The 18,408-nt window shown below is 37.4% G+C and overlaps 1 protein-coding gene across 1 annotated transcript in view; it reads left to right on the plus strand.

The window, feature by feature from the left end:
• Nucleotides 1–12,018: 12,018 nt before the first annotated feature.
• Nucleotides 12,019–18,408, plus strand: part of INPP5F (inositol polyphosphate-5-phosphatase F) — a 29,745-nt gene continuing 23,355 nt past the window's right edge. The window contains exon 1 of the mRNA XM_009881591.1: nt 12,019–12,091. The gene's annotated coding sequence lies outside the window, so the exon portion shown is untranslated. The remainder of the gene's footprint in view (nt 12,092–18,408) is intronic.

The raw sequence follows: 18,408 nt of genomic DNA on the forward strand, positions 1-18,408 counted from the left end.
AAACTTTCAGCCAGTATACATGTGATCCCTATTGTGTGTGACCTGCAGGTTATTGAAAGATAATATGATATTGAAGTCTCTTAGCCTGCTTGAAACTCTTTTATTAGTCACACTTTCTCATTTCAATGGAAACGCTTATAGTTTTGTTTTTCCAACTCTGTCAGTGGATCACCTTATTGAAAGTGGGCTCTAGGGCTGTGAAATAAAATACCTTAGTATGTTGACAGTAAACCCAAGAAAGAAACAGTTTACTCGCAAGAAGTATTTCTTGGATCAATAGCTCTTGCTTGTATTAAGGCAAAGCTGGATGTCCTCAAGTTTACGATTTTATTACATTTGACCATTTATAATCAAGGCCGCTGACTGGAAATGAGTAAATGGATTACTGTGTGATGAGTCACTGCTATATTAAAAAAAAAAAACAAAACAAAAAACCCCAAACAACCAAAGTCATAACTTGTGTTCATTGACATGTTTAATAATCTGTCAAAAGGCTGTAATCTAACTGTGTGTCTCTACTTGTTTTCGGAGACCTTGGTTTATCCTGTCCTACAGAGGCTGCTCTGAATTAATCTTTACACATTCATGGGTTGAAATAGATAGTACTGGCAAACCTTGCAAAGTATTGCTTTGTATGATAGGTCTGAATCTAAAGAGCTGACGCTAAGCTTTATAGTATTTTCCTCCCTCAACCATAAAGGGATGTTCAGAAATTTGCTAATCTTCAAAGCTGTATTTCTGACCTCTTTGAATCATGGAGAGAACAGCTTGAGTTAAAGGCAAAAAACCCTCGGTAAATATTTGCTATAAGCAAAGTTGAGGTTGGCCCTAGTTTGAAGGATGTCTGCCTATGTTTACAAGAAGTTTCTGGTGGTTTTTTTCCTTTGAAGTGAAAGCACTGAGTTACCTACAGGAAATCCATGAGTCACTTTAGCATCACAGATTTTGTTAGGAATATAGCTGTCTACAGGATACTTTTTTTTCAGTGTAGTGAAAAAACATGTGGTGTTCAACCGTGCTTTAAATACCTCACATCAGATCTTGGTTGGGATTTCACTCTTGGTTTACTCTGCTTATGCCCTGCTTGGCTGCTCCTGACTGTTAGTTCCACACAGATTACAAACATTGTTTTGTTGATGCTGTTGGTACAAATTATGTGTGTATATATATCCATGTGCTTACACATATAGAAAATAGCGAAAGTATTGAAGACACTGAATTCTTCTCACCATTTTCTTATTGGCAGAAAAAGGAATGAGATGATTTCATGGGGTAAAAGCTTCGGTTATCATTGTGTTTGCCTTCACAATATTCCGGGCGGTAATGTCAGACTAAACAAGATTGGGAATAGTTGCTACTAAAACCAGTGTAGTAATGCTGGTTCCCACCACCCCAGGAAAAAAACCTACTAGATATTTTGTGAGTGATAGATTGGAATTATTCTAACACAATTTATAAGGGACTTCATGCTCAAAGACTCGGTCGCCTCTGCTTGTGAAAGTAAGATGTGCCTTACATCTGGAGCTGTAACTAGAGGCAAATGAGTATTCAATACTTCAGGAAATTAATGTTACAGTACTGGTTTTCATCTCTTGAAAATGGTTGTGAATCAGCAACTAAAGTAATGCCTCTTAAATAATTTTCTTTTAATGAGAGATGTGTTACCAAACAGTATTCTCAAAGTATCCAGGGAGACATTTCAGGTTAGGTGTCTTAGTCTGATAGCATGAAATCTTCTCTGAATCACAAGTCATGAGGCCAGCTAATATTCTAGCGATGTGTGCTTGCCTTACTACTCAGACATTACAGGAGTCATGTAGAAATTACTTGTCAGAATTCCTGAGCTGTTCTTCATGATTGTAGACTGGAGAAGAGCAGTTCCTTTGGTTGAAGGCTAATGCCTGCGAATGCTCTAGTGAAGGCCTTGAGCTAATGAATGGTGTAAGGAGCAATGCCACTGGTACCAAAGATGTATCAGTAGGTTTAAGGCTACAGAATAATCCCAAGAATGGTCCTGAGGGATGATGGCCTGAGTGTTAATTTATGTTACTGAATTAAGTATTTCATATAAAACTGGCTTCCTGAATTTTAGTGGTGTGTCTCGGAAACTGCCTATGTATTCTGGAAAATATTCCAGAGGAGATAGTTGTAAAATTTTCTCCGTGTTTCAAGTTAGTTCAGAAAAAATCTCAAGCTGGTTTTTGACACTTTTTTTTATCTGTAATGGTTACCGAACAGTTTCTCACCCTTGCCTGCTCATTCTGTTCCCCCATTTCCATATCCTTCCTTAGTTGTCAGCACAGCATACTTGTGGCATATGTGACAAACCAGATGTCAGAACTGATCTGTATTAGCTGCGACCCAGCAAGAATGTATGCTTAAACTCTTATGCACTTAGTTCCCTGTTGCTGCTTGTTCCTTCTCACAAAAGAGAACAGAGGGGACTAGGGGAGAGGGGTGGGCTGCTGTATATCCTTCATCTGATTGAATATTACATACATTAGTCAATTTTGTAGCTTCTGACTGTGAGGCAAGATCTTAAAATATATTCACCAGAGATAAATTACTTCCTACTTTCATTAAATAAGATCCACTTTGTAATTCCATCCATGATTCTTTTTACAGAAAATAGTAAACCTAAAACTGAGACTTAAATGAGTTGAAAGTATGCTACATGCTAACCTGGTGAGAATTAAATAAATCTTGTGGTGAAATGTTTCTTGGTTAATTTCCTGTTGAGGCATAGTAGCAGAAGACAAGTTGAGTAGGTCTGGAAATGCCAAACTTGTCCTAACTCAGATGCACAGGTGTCTTGGAATTCCTGCCCACACTGAGATGACAAGGTTTTAAACAAATACATGTAAAACCTTTTAAACAAATCCTTCAGTACAATATGAAATAGGTTTCAGATATAGCTGAATTGCATATTGAATGTGTATTTCAGAAACTCATTCTGTTAGGGTTGTGTATTGAGACTCAGGGCCCAGAGTTTGGCCAACTGTACTTTTTTCCCTCAAATGCCTCAAAGATTTGACACTACTGACAAAAGCTTTTTTTGTCATTGTTTAGAGGCTTCATCATTGATGTTCAATGTTACAAAGAACATGAATTTTTAATATACTTATCTAAAAACCTCTAAGATACAAATTTGGTAACTCAAATTTTGCTTCTTAAGTGTTAAGCCTACAATTTTAAAGTAGTTCTGTTCATTGAATGTTCTGGATTTGTTAGAAAAATGCATATGGTTATTCTAATTGAGAAACTTGCATGTGCAACTAAATCTGTATTTCTTGAAATCCCACTGTCCTGCTATGATAATCTAACTTGATTTAACTCTTCTCTTTACTTTAAACAAACAACAACAAACTTTCCCAGTTTTTCAGTTGTGATACAGCCATATCACTTACTCTTGCAAGTATCACTTGCAAAAATCTTAACCAGGAAATAACACTTCTAAGTTAGATGATGAAAACAGTCCACTGAGAAGGTGTGTGCCTATAGGTATGTCCAGGTTTTTCTTCTCCCTCTGTTTGTTTAAACCTTTTGTGAAGTGCTCTAGTTCCTGTCTGTGGAGTTAACACTCCAGCTGATAGTCATCAGTTCTATCAGCTGATCGTGTTCTAACTATATCCTTATTTGTTAAAATCGTTGCATTGCACATGCCTTCATAGGAAACAAATAGGAACGAGTATCAAGAAGAGAAGAAATTGTTGGACAGGTTTCTGGAGGAGAAACTTGGAAATAGTGTGGAAAGTTTTTTATGAAAGCTCTGCTTTAGTAAACAGGAATATTAATACTCAATGATCAGTTGTGTGTTCTTGTTCCAAATACCTCTAAATCCTCCCCCAATAAAAACTGGGAGATGATTTTTTTTATTTTCCTGAAAAGCTGAACCAAAATGAATGAAATACCGCTTAGGCTCTTCCTTTTAAGTAAGAGGTCTTAGTTGAATAGAACCCATGAAACAGTGTTCATTGTGTTTCTGAAACACTGAAAACAAGCTACTTGAATGTACTTTAAGCTTGAAAACTTATGCTCTGTTTTGAGTAATGTAGTGAGTCTTTATCTCTGATAAAATGATAGGGGATAGCTGGCAAGATCAGACTGAGATGTTGAAGTAAATCACATAAGATGCCAGCATTGTGCAAAACAGAATTGAGCCAAATTTAGAAGTGTATGACCTTGCTCAAGAGGTACTTGCAAAATGTAAATGGCAAATGTGCTGTTCTGTCATTAATTGCTAACTTTCAGTTTTTCTCCTTGTCTGTTTCTCAGTTTAGGAAAAACAGCGACTTTCCCGCATATGGCTGATGCTTAAGTTTTTCCCTATACTGAAATGTCTTCCAGTAATGTTTAAATGCTTATTGTCATTTGATTAAATAGTCAATTTGTCCCCAGCAGTCTAAAAAAAGGGGGGGGAATAGTGTGTGTGGCATGAAATACTTTACTTTCTATTTCTGAGACACATGTGCCAAGTTTTTGGTTATAACTGCCCTATTTAGTGTTTGAATTGGTTGTTCCAAATCCATAATTCTTCTGCTTTGAGTTTGATTAGTTGGGCAGTCTGAGAGGAAAGTTAATTATGGAGTGAGAAGAAAAACCTTACCTGACTTAGACTTGGCTCACCACAGCCTATGTCAGTATTCTCTCATGGCTCTTAAGAAGCATTAACATAAGTCAGTTCAGTGATAAATAAGACAAACTATTTTTCATAATTGTGAAATTCTTCTCCTCAATTAATGTTTATATTTTTTTTTTGAGGAAGGGATAGCTTTCTTGTATTCTCTTTTGAGTATAGCTGTAACTGCTGAGTAAACTTCTTAAAACGGCATATCTTCAGAACGAGTTAATGTAGTGCTGAAACTGTCAGTTCTGTAAATAGGTTTGAATGAAATCTTTCTCCTGCCTTTCTGATAATTTCCCTCTTGTCAAGTAAATAGGATTAAAAAAATTGCGGATGACCTACTGCTTTCCTAGCTTTAAGGTTATACCCACAAACAACTTGAGCTTTGTTGAAATACTTGCTGAAAATGAGAATGTGTGTTGGTCTGTAATATTAATTAGTACAGTGTTACTTTTGGAAGGATGAAAGATACTATTTCCTTATCTGTATCACTTCTGAGAAAGTATGTGTCTACTAGCAGAGCTCAGCAGTGTGGAAGAACAAAGGGAAATTTTAAAGTTAAAAAAAAAGCAACCTGAAACCAAAACAAACCCATTGAGCTTCAGTGGCTTAGTATCTATTCACATTTTAAGAGAATCGCTGCTGATCACTTATATGAATGGTATTTACAGGTTTGTGGAACAGGTGAGGAGGGGATTCTAATTTCAAGTAGCTGAAATGCATTTAACAGCTTGTTGCACATGTTTAAAAACCTACAGCAGTGGTCTCTAAAGTGGGGTGCACAAGACAATCCATTGGGGTATGGGAAGTAAATATTTTGTACCATTAATAAAGATAAACACTTTTAAAATCATTATTTTATCTCACCCATTTAAAACTTCTATAATGTGTGTAATATTAGTACAGTAGAACATGTATATAATTTATAAACAAATATACATATATTTGGGGTGGCTGCTAAATGTTTTTTACTTATGTGGTACACGATCAAAAAGAAGTTTGGAGACCACTGATCAACAGGGTCAAATTCTGTTTGGTGGGAAGATGTTTCACCTGGTAAAAGCAACTGGTACAAGAGTTCCTTGTGCAGTTACTTGTAATACTGAATACCCTCCAGACAACTGGACATTTTCCATGTGTTTTTAAGTTTCCTGAGCAATGCCTAGTGACTTAAGGGATTTTTATAACTGCAACAGAATACAAAGAAGTGTTCTGTATCAAAGCAAGTAGTAAGGATTCATTTTTGTTGGGCGCTTTATCTGTATTGTATATCTTGTATTGCATATTCCCATCCCCATGGCTTTAAATCTGTCACTATACAACATGAATTGTACTTGAACTGTTCCTGTTCATCTAATCTAACTTTGAGATACTTGAAGTGTCCAAAGAAACTAGGCAAATGAAATGTCATTTAGACACAGGTGAGTAGATGTGTACTTTGTAGTGTGTTGTGCTCCTACAGTAGAGACAAGCACTCTGTAAAAAACTGGTCGTGAATTACTGTTTGGAAAACATGCTTCTCATCGTTGGAGGATAAGCAGGCTTTTTAGCAGGGCTGTAAGGTGTAATAGCAATGAGAACACTAACTGGGGTTTTTCTGAAATCCTCCTAGTGTAGCCTAGCTGTAGGCTTCCTAAGGTGGGGGTGTGTGTAGGCAGGCAGGTGCGGAATAGTAGTGATTTCACTTCTCTCTTATAAAGCAAAGCATTTAGATTTTAAGTGATTGAGGGCTCTCAAAACTGTAACACTTAAAGACAGCACAAGCTGTATAAATGACAAATTAAAGAGAACTAAAACAGGTGATTAGCTGAAAGAGTAATGTGTTTAAAGTTTGGTAGAGAATATGCAAGTAAATAAGGTTAACACTTCATGACAATATAGAGCTTGTACTTATAATACTAAATGTGTTAATACTCATTTTTTTCTGCAATTATAGTAGCTTAAAAGTAAATTTAGAAAACTGCTGAAAGGAAAACTTAGTTAGTCCAAGTTTGTTTGTTTAAGTAGTACTTTATTTCCTACAAGATAAAGAAGTTCAAGTTTATGCTTCTAAGTTTTCCCAGTTAACTTGTAATCTCTTAATCCTGGCTAATATTTCAGAAGAGTATTCAAAGACGAACTGGAACTTGGAAGCAGACTTCCCTTTGAAAAGCCACAAGAGGTCATAAGGGTCAAGTAGTGCTAATAATAAAGTCTTGTTGTTGTCTTTAATCTAAAGCAGACACAATGTAAAGAAAAAAATCTCAAGTCTATTTAAAAATTGTATTGAAAGTTTTCTAAAAATTCAGACTTCGGGTGTCAAATATTACATTAGCAGAGCTGGAAGATTTACTTCGGCTATTTACAGTGAGTTACTCAGCTTTTTATATATAAATGTCTATTGCTTGTGGGGGAAAATTGCTACTCTTCGAAGCTATGGAAAGAACTCTTGAGAAATAACATGCATTTATGTCTGCATTTATACACTTACATATAAACTGAGCTTGAAGTTCTGTGACACTGTCTGTTTTATACTGAGTACACTGACAGGAAACACTTTCTAGCCAAAGGTCTGTTCCTGAAAGCCAACAAAGTTTGAGGAAGAGGAGTGAGTATACTCCCTGACCTACAGCAAGGTTGGAAGATAAATAGTTATAGCTATTTGATGGATTGAACCAGGCAGTAACAGCTGGATTCAAGTGATTATAACTAAAATATTTTTTTTTTCCTTCGTGCCTTCTCCCCGAAGGAAGATGATAGCCCACCTCCTTAAACTCTTCAGGGTTGCCTGGAGGCATTCACTGTTGAGGAAGAGGCTTATCCCAAAGCAGCGGTTTGTTTTCTTATCAGAATTTGTGCCTGACCCTTGATCAACTCAGCTGGTGTTAGACCAGAGAAAGAGCTAGAGAGCAGTTTTGGCTTTTGATGCTCTTCCAACCTGCTTTTGTGTCAACTTTTTCAGGGTTATGTTTGTGTAAACGCAGAACATTAAAGAAACTTTATCTGGCTCTGCACTGCTGCTGGTGAGCTCTGAGGGGTGGTGGTGGAAGTTATCACATCAAAGCTGGTTTTGTTCCGAATTTGTGAGGGAAGTTCTATTGTGCCGTGACTACAATGCTGATACAATCACGTGAATGTATCATTAGTGATTGTTAATCACTGGCAGGAATCAGCAAAAAGAGGCTTATTTCAATAGCTTGACTTTAGTTAGCAGGATAAGGGAAAGAATGAGCAATTTAGTAAGCAAGTACATACCAAAAAGTATTAAGGGTGTGTGTTAAGGCCTGTCAAACCCTGGCCATTCTCTCTAAACAGAGGACACCAGGGAACTCTGAGTTGGGGAGGATCTTCCATGGGGCTCAGCCCACTGCTCATAGTGACTCCTTTTGCACACAGATTCCTACTTTCTGCTTTGAGGGACAATGACTGTTTTGAGTGCTCATTATCACCAGCACAGTACTGTAAGAAATCTGTTTTCAACAATGTTGCAGTTTCAGGTTGGTAAGTCTTTATTCCTGGCTGTGTGAGTTTCAAGAGATCCCTAGACTGCTGACATGACATCTGTAGGAAGATGTTTGTGTGGGGAAACAAGTAATTGTCTTGATAAATTGGATTTCACACTATATCTCAAAGCATTCAGTCTGTTTTGGGTGTAGATGAAAGTCCAGTGTTTTCTTTGAGTCTTGTGGTAGTTAATGCTTATTGACAAGGCATTTCTTTAAAAAAAAAAAAAAAGGGGGGAAAAATCAAACTTGGCATGTGTTGTTTCGCCAGTCATAAACATGGCCACATCTCTTATGTATGCTATCTGAACACTTAACTGAGGATTTTCAGTTTTGTTTTGTATGGTTACTTTCCCCCTTGGCTTTAAAAAGATGTAAATACCTTCTGTAACATGTATCACTGTCTAGCAACTTATGCTGCCTCTTAAGTTCTGCTATATTTTACAGTTAAAGACTAATCTCCTACTGGACTGCAGTTAACTTTCTTGAATCTCTGTATATTAAATTGTTACATAAGCAAAGATTAAGTCGTTATAATTTTCAAAGATACAAGACAGTGGTGGAAGATAGCTCCTGCCAGAATTGCCAGATGGACTAAACTGCAAGCAAACAGTCTCAAAACTTTACAGTATTAGACAACAGTTGGAGACAGCTTCTTCCAAAACAGGGTAAATAGGACTGCACTCAACATGAAAGTCCATATTCTTTAGTGGGGGGAGGTATTGTAGTTTGAACCTTTTAATTTGGTTCATCCGTCTTATGCTTCCAGAGTGTGCTCTTCATAAGCAGGAGGTTAGTATTGGTATTTACTGTCCTGATATTTGTTTAGCACGATTGGGTGTTGGCTCTGAGTTGAGATATGGCTGTCACACAGGAAATTGAGCTGTAACCAGTAATGAAGTTCTGATCAGAAGGTTGTGATCAGATGTGTTTTATTTAGTTAAAACAACTTGCTTCTATGCTGTCACACATACTTTCCTATAGAAAGTTCTCTAGAAATGGTATCAAAGATATTTTTTCTCACACTGTCACCAAAGAAAGTCAGTGTGATTCCACTTTTTTTTTCCCCACAGCCTGCAGGCATTTTTCCTGTAAGACTACTTTGCATCTAGGTTTTTTTTGGACACTGAAAAAATGTTAATCTCCTCAAATGTTGCTATATATGTATGTGTCACTTTTTTTATGTTCTGCCTTCCCCAAGGAAAATTTTCTTGAAATGGTCAGCCTTCACTGTTGGTAGCTTGATAATCACACTTATCTCAAGAGCCAGTGCTGCCCAGCTGGTAGATCCATATTTGCTGTCTTTAATCAGCACATTAAAGTGTAGTGTGCATTTAACTCTAAATGCATTCTCTTTCCAAAGCCTGTCTCTACTTTCAGTGGACTTAGGATTCAAAGCTTAGAGCCAGTTTTTGTTGTGTCTCTGTGCTATTAGGGAGAAGTGTTCCTGTAGAAGTCTTGGACGCTGTGTATGATTGTCTAGGGCTATGTATCTCAGAGTAGCCCACAAAACTAATAGAACAGCTACGCAAGACCCGCTTTTTCTAGTCTCTGATACCAGTTTCCTTATGTCCTTTTACAGGCAAGTCTAAACTATCGTTTCCTTATATCTGTACTTAAAAAGATCTTTTCTCATTTTTTTCTCTTGTAATCTACTAGAAGAAAACCTCACTTACTATCTAGAGCTTTCCTACTAATAACTCTTGTCGTAGCAGGAAATGAGTGGTTTAAGAAGACATGATGGCATTCTAGATTACTAGGTTTGTAGTAGCTATGGTAAACCTTCAGTGATTTAGTTATTTAAATGCCCCTTGTGCCTAGCTTTTTTGGCTGCTTGATGTATCTGGCTGGTTTCTAGCTCTCCCAATGGAATATGAATGCAGAAGTCAATTGCAAAGACAGCAAAAAGCAGATGAAGTCTGAGATGATACAGCTCTAGAAAATTCCCAGGGGTGAAGACAAGACTCTGGGATTGTGTGGGTGAGCTGGGAAAGAAGGTAGAAGATTTGAGAGTGAGGAAAGCTGCCTGTGTTCCTCTTTCCTGTAAGTCTGATAGTGCAGATTTTCCACTCAGCATACAGATGCTCTTGCATGTTATTTGGATTGTAACTCTGAGCTCAGGCTGTCCTAGAACTTGTGTGAGCACAAGTCTTTGGCATAGAGATACAAGGTGAATTTAGGTACTTCAGCAAGGTTAGAGGGTAAATAGAACTGTTCACACTGTCATAGCCACTGTCACTTATTTCCTGGTATTCATCTATCTGTATTAGTCTCCTTAAGAACTTCATTTAATTATGGCATGATTCATACTAGGTTCTGTACAGACCAAGTACCTGTCTGTAGCACTCCTGCAGTGAAACGGGAAGAACCAGGAATTTCTCTTCAGATATAGTCCATGAAATGGTACAGCGTGGTTACACACGTTAATTGTAGCTCTGTACTGCATCCTGCAAACAGCACTTTAAATTCTGCCGTGTGCTCTTAGTTCTTGCTTGTCTGCGTAAAAGCACATGATCGATTCAATTTAAATGAATTCAATTTAGGTCTATCCTGACTTAAACCATTTCTGTTGTATCTTACGTAAATGCTTGTATTTAATGATGAAATTTGTTGAGTCTGGTTTGCTGTTAAATGTTATGCTGAAAGCTGAGTGTAAATGTGCATTCTTGGATTAGCAAAGTCTAAATTACAAATGTTCCAAGGAGGACACAGTATTTGAAAATAAGTATGTAAAAAATACCAGACTATCAGTTGTCACCTGCAGATCTTAGACTTCCAAGAAGAAACTGAGGTCTTGTAAATAAAGTGTAAGAGGATGATTGTACACTGCTGTATCTTAAGATACTGTGTGAGTTTGTTCTTTCAAATGCTTGTCTACTTACACTGGGACCTAAGGTACTTAATTTGTCTGGATGATAAAATTGGAGAAACACTTCCACCCTGGAACAAGTGAGTTTTGGTAGATAACAAACTTCTCATTCTTGGTATAGAAAAACCTTCTCTCCTCCATTGCCTTGTTCCCTACTGCCCAGGTATTAATTGCTTTTAGTGATTTCTCTTCACTTAAGATTTGACTTCTGAAACTTTATTTCTCAGAGTCTTGAACAGGTGCTACATCACTGTTAGAAACTTAGTGAATATCAAAATTGGGGGTGTGTGTGTGACCATAGGATACTTTTCTCACTTTTATAATACTGACTTTCAAATCATGGCTTGAATGTGCGTTGAGAGGAGTACCCCTTGCAGATCACAAAGTCAATAGTGTTGCCCTCCTGCTTTCTCTTCTTCTTCCTCTGTGGTTCACTGGAATTTCTTAACAGTAGGAGAACTAGAAACCTAAAACTTAATTTTTGTATACTTTGGTATTCCATGTAGTTGTGAGAGTGTTGTAACAAAAGAGGAACTGTGTGTGCATGTATATAGAAAGAGACTGTGAAACCAATAGTAATTGGATAGGTATAGGAGACAGCTGGGGCTGAAAGTTAACATCTGCTAGGTTTTTGAAGAAACTTTATTAACTTAATGACCTGTATTAAATTTCAGCATAGCCATGTAAAATTTCAGTTATGTGACAAATTCTAATGGGTGTTAGAAGTTAGCTAAACCTCCATTCATTGTTTTGGGCTACAGTAATTCAGCTTTTTTTTTCTGAAATATCTGGGAAGGATATTGGGTAGGGCTTTAAACTGGAATTTTAGTAATTTGGTCATAGCTACTTGGTAACATGCAAAAGTTGAACAGCATACATATTTTATTGCAGGAATTGTGGTGTGTTTTGTACGCTCTAAGGTGGGGAAAGTAGAGAGAATGACCATCACTGGATCGATTGTCTTGTTGAGTTGACTTAAAAATATAAATACAACAACAACAAAAATCAAACCATGAGCTTTATTCTTTTTTGCAGCCACTGATCTTCTTTTGGCTTGGAATCCCATTTGTCTGGGCCTGGTTGAGGGAGTCATTGGTAAAGTTCAGCTTCATACAGGTATGTGGGTATCTTTTTTTTCTTTTTTTACTGCTAACACACTTTGTTTTAAAGTCGGTGATACTAAAAATAATACTGTGTAGTGCTCTTTGCAATGGAGGAGTACTTGCCAACTGTGTGAACTTGTCAAAGTGACTACAGTATAGCTGCAGATGCAAATTCCCTCTACTTTCCAGTGTATGTATCTTGGTTTGGAGAGCTGTGTTCACAAAAAGTAGAAATTCGTGTTTAAAGTTCTATCTGAGACCGCATGTGATATGCATAAAATTCTTGCACCTTTTTGAATAATCCTTTCAAGCAGTTGTTTGTTGTTATCCTATAGTACAGTGCAAAAACTAATGATGGAGTATTCACAAAAATGTAAGGCTTGACTTCTCAAGGCTATACAAAAACCTAAAGAATAATTACCACCTTGGTAGATGACTATTTGAGAGTAAAAGGAGCACTTCAGCTTATTAAATGTAAGTCATAGCTATAAAATGGAAGCAGGTGTAGAATGCATTGTGATTTTTAATGTTAAGCCTGTCTAACTTTTTCCTGTAAAATAAGGTCAATACTTTCTTAGCTTTAGTCAGCTGCAAGTTCCTGTAGCCATGATAAATATTTATTTTGATATATACCAGCTTTGTCTAGAAAGATTCTTCTGTCAGCAGAGCTCTGGATATCTATTTACTGACAGGTAGGAAAACTAGTTGTAAACTCTTCTTCACTTACTGTGTGCTGTTCTTTTTGTGAATGCTTAGACCTTGCATTTAAAGTAGTGCCTGGCAATATGATCAATACAGGTAAAGTTTCAAGTGTGTTCCAGGACAGCAGAATGGATTAAGTGCTGAAATGGATCAGATGTTTGTGGTCTGTTGAATAGAAACAGATTAGTCAAGATGGCAGTGGCATACTAGCAATAGGGGAGGAGGGGACCAGGGACTGTTACACCACTGCATGAGTGTATGACAGGTCTAGTTCTAGGAAATGCTTTGGCTCCATAGTTACTGTAACCCCTAGGTCTCATTTGAGAGTAATAGTTCAGAGAGTAATAGTTTGGAGCCCATCTTTCCATGAAGTTTGGGATCACATCCTCTTTCCAATCTCATTGTTTCATCTTATTTGAATTTCACCTGATATTTTTGTTTATGCTCACTCTACAGATCTATTCAGCCATCCTTTTTCAGATCTGATGATATGAAGCGGCTCAAACTCTGCCATCTCACTTTCTCTTCTCCTCATCCAGGTTGTCTGTGGTGTTCAGCATGTGCTGTTCATGATGAATGATGGCTAAACTCCAGTAATGACCTCTTTCTGCTGTGGGGAAAATGCTCAGTGATTGTTTTTTGCATGTGTTTTTGTGTGGTGGTGGGGTGTGTGTGTTTTTTAAACCAAGCACTTAGGTACACAAAGACCTTCCTATCTCTCTCTAGGGAGTCTAGTATAAAAGTCTTTGAAGGGGGAGACTGTGTCAAATGCTTTCTGGAAGGTCTAGTGTATTATTGCAACCAAATATCCTTGCATGTCAGCTTATTGTGAGGCACTTCCTCTGCTTATGAAAGCTGAGTTGACACTCCCCAGCATGTGACAATTCAACAGATGCCAGCTTGCTGTTATCAAGTAAACGAAGATTATCAGGTAGTAAGTCTGATATCTGGTCTTGTTTCCTTGTGTCCTGTAGAGCTACTGAATCAGTTGCGCTCATCCAGGCACTCCATTCAGTTGCTGCCTTGGCTGCCTGGAAGCATTTTGTTTCCTCTCTACCTTCTTCAGATGATGCCATCACAAACTGTTCATAGACTATCCTTGTTGTCTATATTCTGGTGCTTAGTTATGCAACTGTCCTGCAAACAGACACTTATTTTCTACCTTTAAATGTCTGAAGAAAGAGACAATCTCCAGCTATTTATCCTTACTCTTCTGTTGAGAACTACTGCTCCCTTGAATCTGCTGACAGTTGCTGATGAGTGTCCTCCATCGGGCTGCAGTCAAAATGAGAGGGCTGACTGAGATGTCTTACATAGGTCTTCTGAAACCTGTTATTGTCAGTGAACTCTCACTTGATCATATTCAAGTGTAGCACTCTGTAACAGTAACCTGTCTTCATTACTTATTCTTGTATCAATCTTTGTCACTGGGAAACTTTATCAGCAGAAGTTGTGTAAATATTTAATGTTGGTGGACTGTTATCTCCAGGCTTAGTAAGAGTACTGTGCTGTGGAAGCTGGGTGAAATGCTTTTTCTCCCAGAGCTGAACTGGAACAGGAGGACTTGTTGGTCCGATTTCTTCTGCCCTGCCCCGAGACTATAAGGATCAGAAAACTTTTTGGACCTCTTTTGGCTCACTGGAGTCCTGTATGGGCTTGTCTTGCTCAGAACCTTGTTATTAGCTATTGTTGGAAAGAAGTGCTGGTGTGTTTTAAAAACGCTTGGCACATACTGACTAATTCTGGAAGCTTTAAATACCTTTTAAGTATTGAAGTTGCTACCAGTGCACTCTAAAGTTGTCACTAAGCCTTTATGCGCTTTAATGTCTTGGGCATAGATTCTTATATGTTCTTGAGAGATTTGCTTACTGTAAGAATGTTGGAGTAGTCCTAAGATGACCTTGAAGTGTCCCTATAGTCAGTCTTGGGCTGTCCTTAATTTAGCATTAAAATGCCCTTGCCAATTTGCTGTAACTAGGGATGGGAATTAATTTACTCTTAATCTTGCTGGTTTTATTACAGGCCTAGTACAGGAGAATTTGTAGGAAAGCTTCTGTGTCAGGGAAGCAGTCTCATAGAAACCAGCTAGCCAATATTACTTGGTTTATTTTTTAATTCTCTGAAGAATTTTTTCCATGAGATGGTCAGTTGCAACTCTGGCCATAACTGTACACTAATATTGGAAATGTAAGTCTGCTTAAAGTGTCATTTGGTTCTTCCCTAATACTGAATTTTCTTAAACATTAAGGTGCTCGAGCAACAAAACTTTAATTGAATATCAGAATTCAAGGATATGATCTCTTACCTTTTTCTGGTCTGTCCCAAGATAACTTGTAAGAAAATGTGTATTAAGAATAGGAATAGAAGGAAAAGGAGTTTAGGATGTATTGTAGAGATAATTTACTGAAACAACACTGCAGAATTTCTTGGTACAGATGCACAATTAAACTTGTCTCTGCATGATCTTCCTGTATGGAGGCAAGCACAACTCTTGCATAAACAGTGTCTCCTTTCTAGAATGTTAATTTTGTTTTGTTGTCCAGTTAGTGTGCATACATACAAACTATGAGTGTAGCCACTCAATTTCCTTTTGTCAAAATCCCAATACAGAACCAGAAAGAGCTTGTGTTTTTTGTTAGAATAAAAAAATGATACATTAATCCACTAAAATGGTAATGGTTGCATGAAATTGAATCACTTTTAATCAAAGACTACTTAGCAAGTTGGTCAAACATTGTAGTGCTAGAATATGCTCATAGTTACTACTGTATATCTAATTATAACTAAAGCTGGATTTCCAAACCAGTTCCAGCAACTTCCACTTAACGCATTCAGTGCCACCACACGCTTCTGTTTGTTGGTCAAAGCACACTCCTGTGCAGTTTATTGTATGTACTTGTATCAATTTGTTGTGCTCTTCCAGTGCTGGTTAATTAAGACCCAAATTAAATGCTGCTGCCGAGGTTGCGTAGATTCAGTAAACAGAAGGGAAGTGGAGTTCCTCCTTCCCCATCCTCAGGAAAGGAAAGCTTTTTTTGTTAGTGTGCCTCTGAATCTTGATAGAAACAATGAGTGGTTCAGTGTCTGAAATATCTTTGAGATGTAACTGCTGCAATTTCTAACTTCATCCAATCAACAACTTCAAATAGTCTTGCTGCATGCAACTAATTTTTTAAGTTACTCAAGTAAGAAAAAGTAAGAAAATGGTAGCATGGAATTTCGTGGCTAAAATCAAAATACTTGCAAAAAGAAGCATTTATAGAAACTTATGCATGATTTAAGAAAAGTTACTGCAAAAGCATTTGGAGAAACTAAATGCTAGATTATTTGGGAAATACTAGAGAAAGTAAACTACAGTGGTGTGCTGACAGTGTTGAAGCAAAAGAGGAGCTAAATTCCTGTTTTAGTGAGGAATGGGAGGTAATAGCTTACTTTAGATGTAGTACTTTAAATTAGTTGTTGCCATCTGCTCTTCATGAAACACTAAAACCAAACATTAGATCTTAAGAGATCTAATGCACTTTTCTGGAATGACATACAGCTGTAGTGTTCTTCTCCTGTACACACCATACCTCCTGCATTGAGTAGACAACTAATATTTCTTTTTAAGCTGTTCTGTGGAACTACTTTTTTTAACTGCAGAAGCACATGCTCTATTTAGGGATTCAGTTATTTAGATATTGCTGGCAATTACAATATGCTGCTTCTGTGGGTATTGTTGAAGCTTTTACTTTAGGGCATACTTATCTGCATAATTACTTCCTGACTGTTTTCTTTTGATCTGCTGGGGAATTCCTGTTTTCTTTCCATGTTCTGTGGCTCTGTCTATTATATAATACAAATAGAGTTTTGAAACGTTCACCAAGATGACTTTGAGTGCATTTTTAAAATTAGTGCATTTTTAAAAATAATAAAAGGATACAGAACTCACTTGGCTGTATTAAGCTCTTGTTTACTGCTACCAGGGTTTGTTAATATGAAGCAAACTGAAGAGTAGGCAGGGATTTTTTTCTTCTACAGTTTTCACTAAGGTGTATCTGGTTAGAAATCCTTTATGTAATACTTTTTTTCCAGTGGAATTATATTGGTTATTTCACTGGAGCTCCAGATGGTATCCTTAAAAGAGCATCTCTTGTTTGTTGACATACACTGCTGATGTCCTCATAGGAGTAAGTTTTGTGGTTACCCTTCTGTAGGTGGGAATAGATGAGATCATAGGACTGCCCAACAGGAATATCTGTATAGATGCCCTATTGTACTACCCTTCTGTTAAGCTTGGAATGCCCTGGGTTTCCAGAGACTGTATTGTTTTTTGCCTACTAGAAAGCAATGTAAAAAATGGTACACTTTTTCTTAGATGAAGTGGTAGACATCTTCATCTGTTGCTTGTGGTTTTGGCAGCATTTCAGTTTTCCCGTCTTAAAAGGATTTCTTACCTATTCATTGGTCTTCTCACTGTCACATAGAATCTGTCCTGTTTTCCTCAGCTTTCCTTTTCTTATTTCCACCTTACCCCATGGCTGCTAGGTGGAATGCTGGAGGCAAAGGCAGGTGTTCTCCAAGTCGTGTTGCCTGTACCTGTACAGAAGAGCTGTTCCAGTACCTGCTGTCAGTAAGGATAACTGTCTCTTGCTGGCGTTTGCTGTCACTCTCTTGTCTTTATTTGTTATCCTTTGACCAACAAAAATAGCACAGTTCACCTAGTTTTTAGGAGACTATGCTTATGTCATGGCTTTGAGTAACCTGGTCCAACCTCAGAGCTGACCCTGCTTGAGCAGGGTGACATCCTGAGATCTCTCCTAACCTGACTTGTCTCTGATCCTGTAGAGATTACGATTCTGATGCTATCTCCAGGAAGTGGTGCAGGGCTCCCTTTAAAAGATCACGTACACTAAAGTGGTGCATGAATTCATATCCCTTCCTCTCCTCCCTCTTTTTGGGTGGCAGTCTCTGCTTCTCACAGTGCATTTATTATGAGGACATGTAATTTTTTAAAGGCTTTTTAGTACCCGACATAAGTACATCTGTCTTCTAAATACAGTGAGATACAATTGGAATAAGGAGTGGATTATCATAACACACAGTGGTCTGTCTACTAAATTTATTCCTTTTCTTTAGAAGAAACTGCTGTTTAAACATGTCTTGTCAGACTTGGGCAGAAATGTTCAAGGTTTTTTAATTGCAGTTATTGGAAAGATGCTTGCGATTTTGATACACCTTTAATTCTATGTTGAGGGTATATTGGAAGATGTGGGAAAGAACAATTCTGGGTGTCCTGTGATTTTTTTTTTTAACACATTATCCTGGATTTTTCTTACGCACTCAAAGGTTAAAATAGTGTTTAGAGATTTATTTTTTTTTTAAACACATTATCCTGGATTTTTCTTATGCACTCAAAGGTTAAAATAGTGTTTAGAATTTACTGAGCAAGAAAACCAGACTTTGCATTTGCTATAAAGCCCCTAAACAGATTTTTTTTTTCTCGCCAAAGGTTTGATATTGTATTCAAAGACATTACATGACACGATCTAGTGTCACAAGCGTGGCAGCATAGTTAAGTCTAACGTAACAGGCTTTTAATGTCTGTATGTGACCTCTTCAGTTAAACTCAATTGGGAGAAATTGTGA

The sequence above is a fragment of the Charadrius vociferus genome, unplaced genomic scaffold, assembly GCF_000708025.1.
Source record: "Charadrius vociferus isolate BGI_N301 unplaced genomic scaffold, ASM70802v2 scaffold282, whole genome shotgun sequence".
NCBI lineage: Eukaryota > Metazoa > Chordata > Aves > Charadriiformes > Charadriidae > Charadrius > Charadrius vociferus.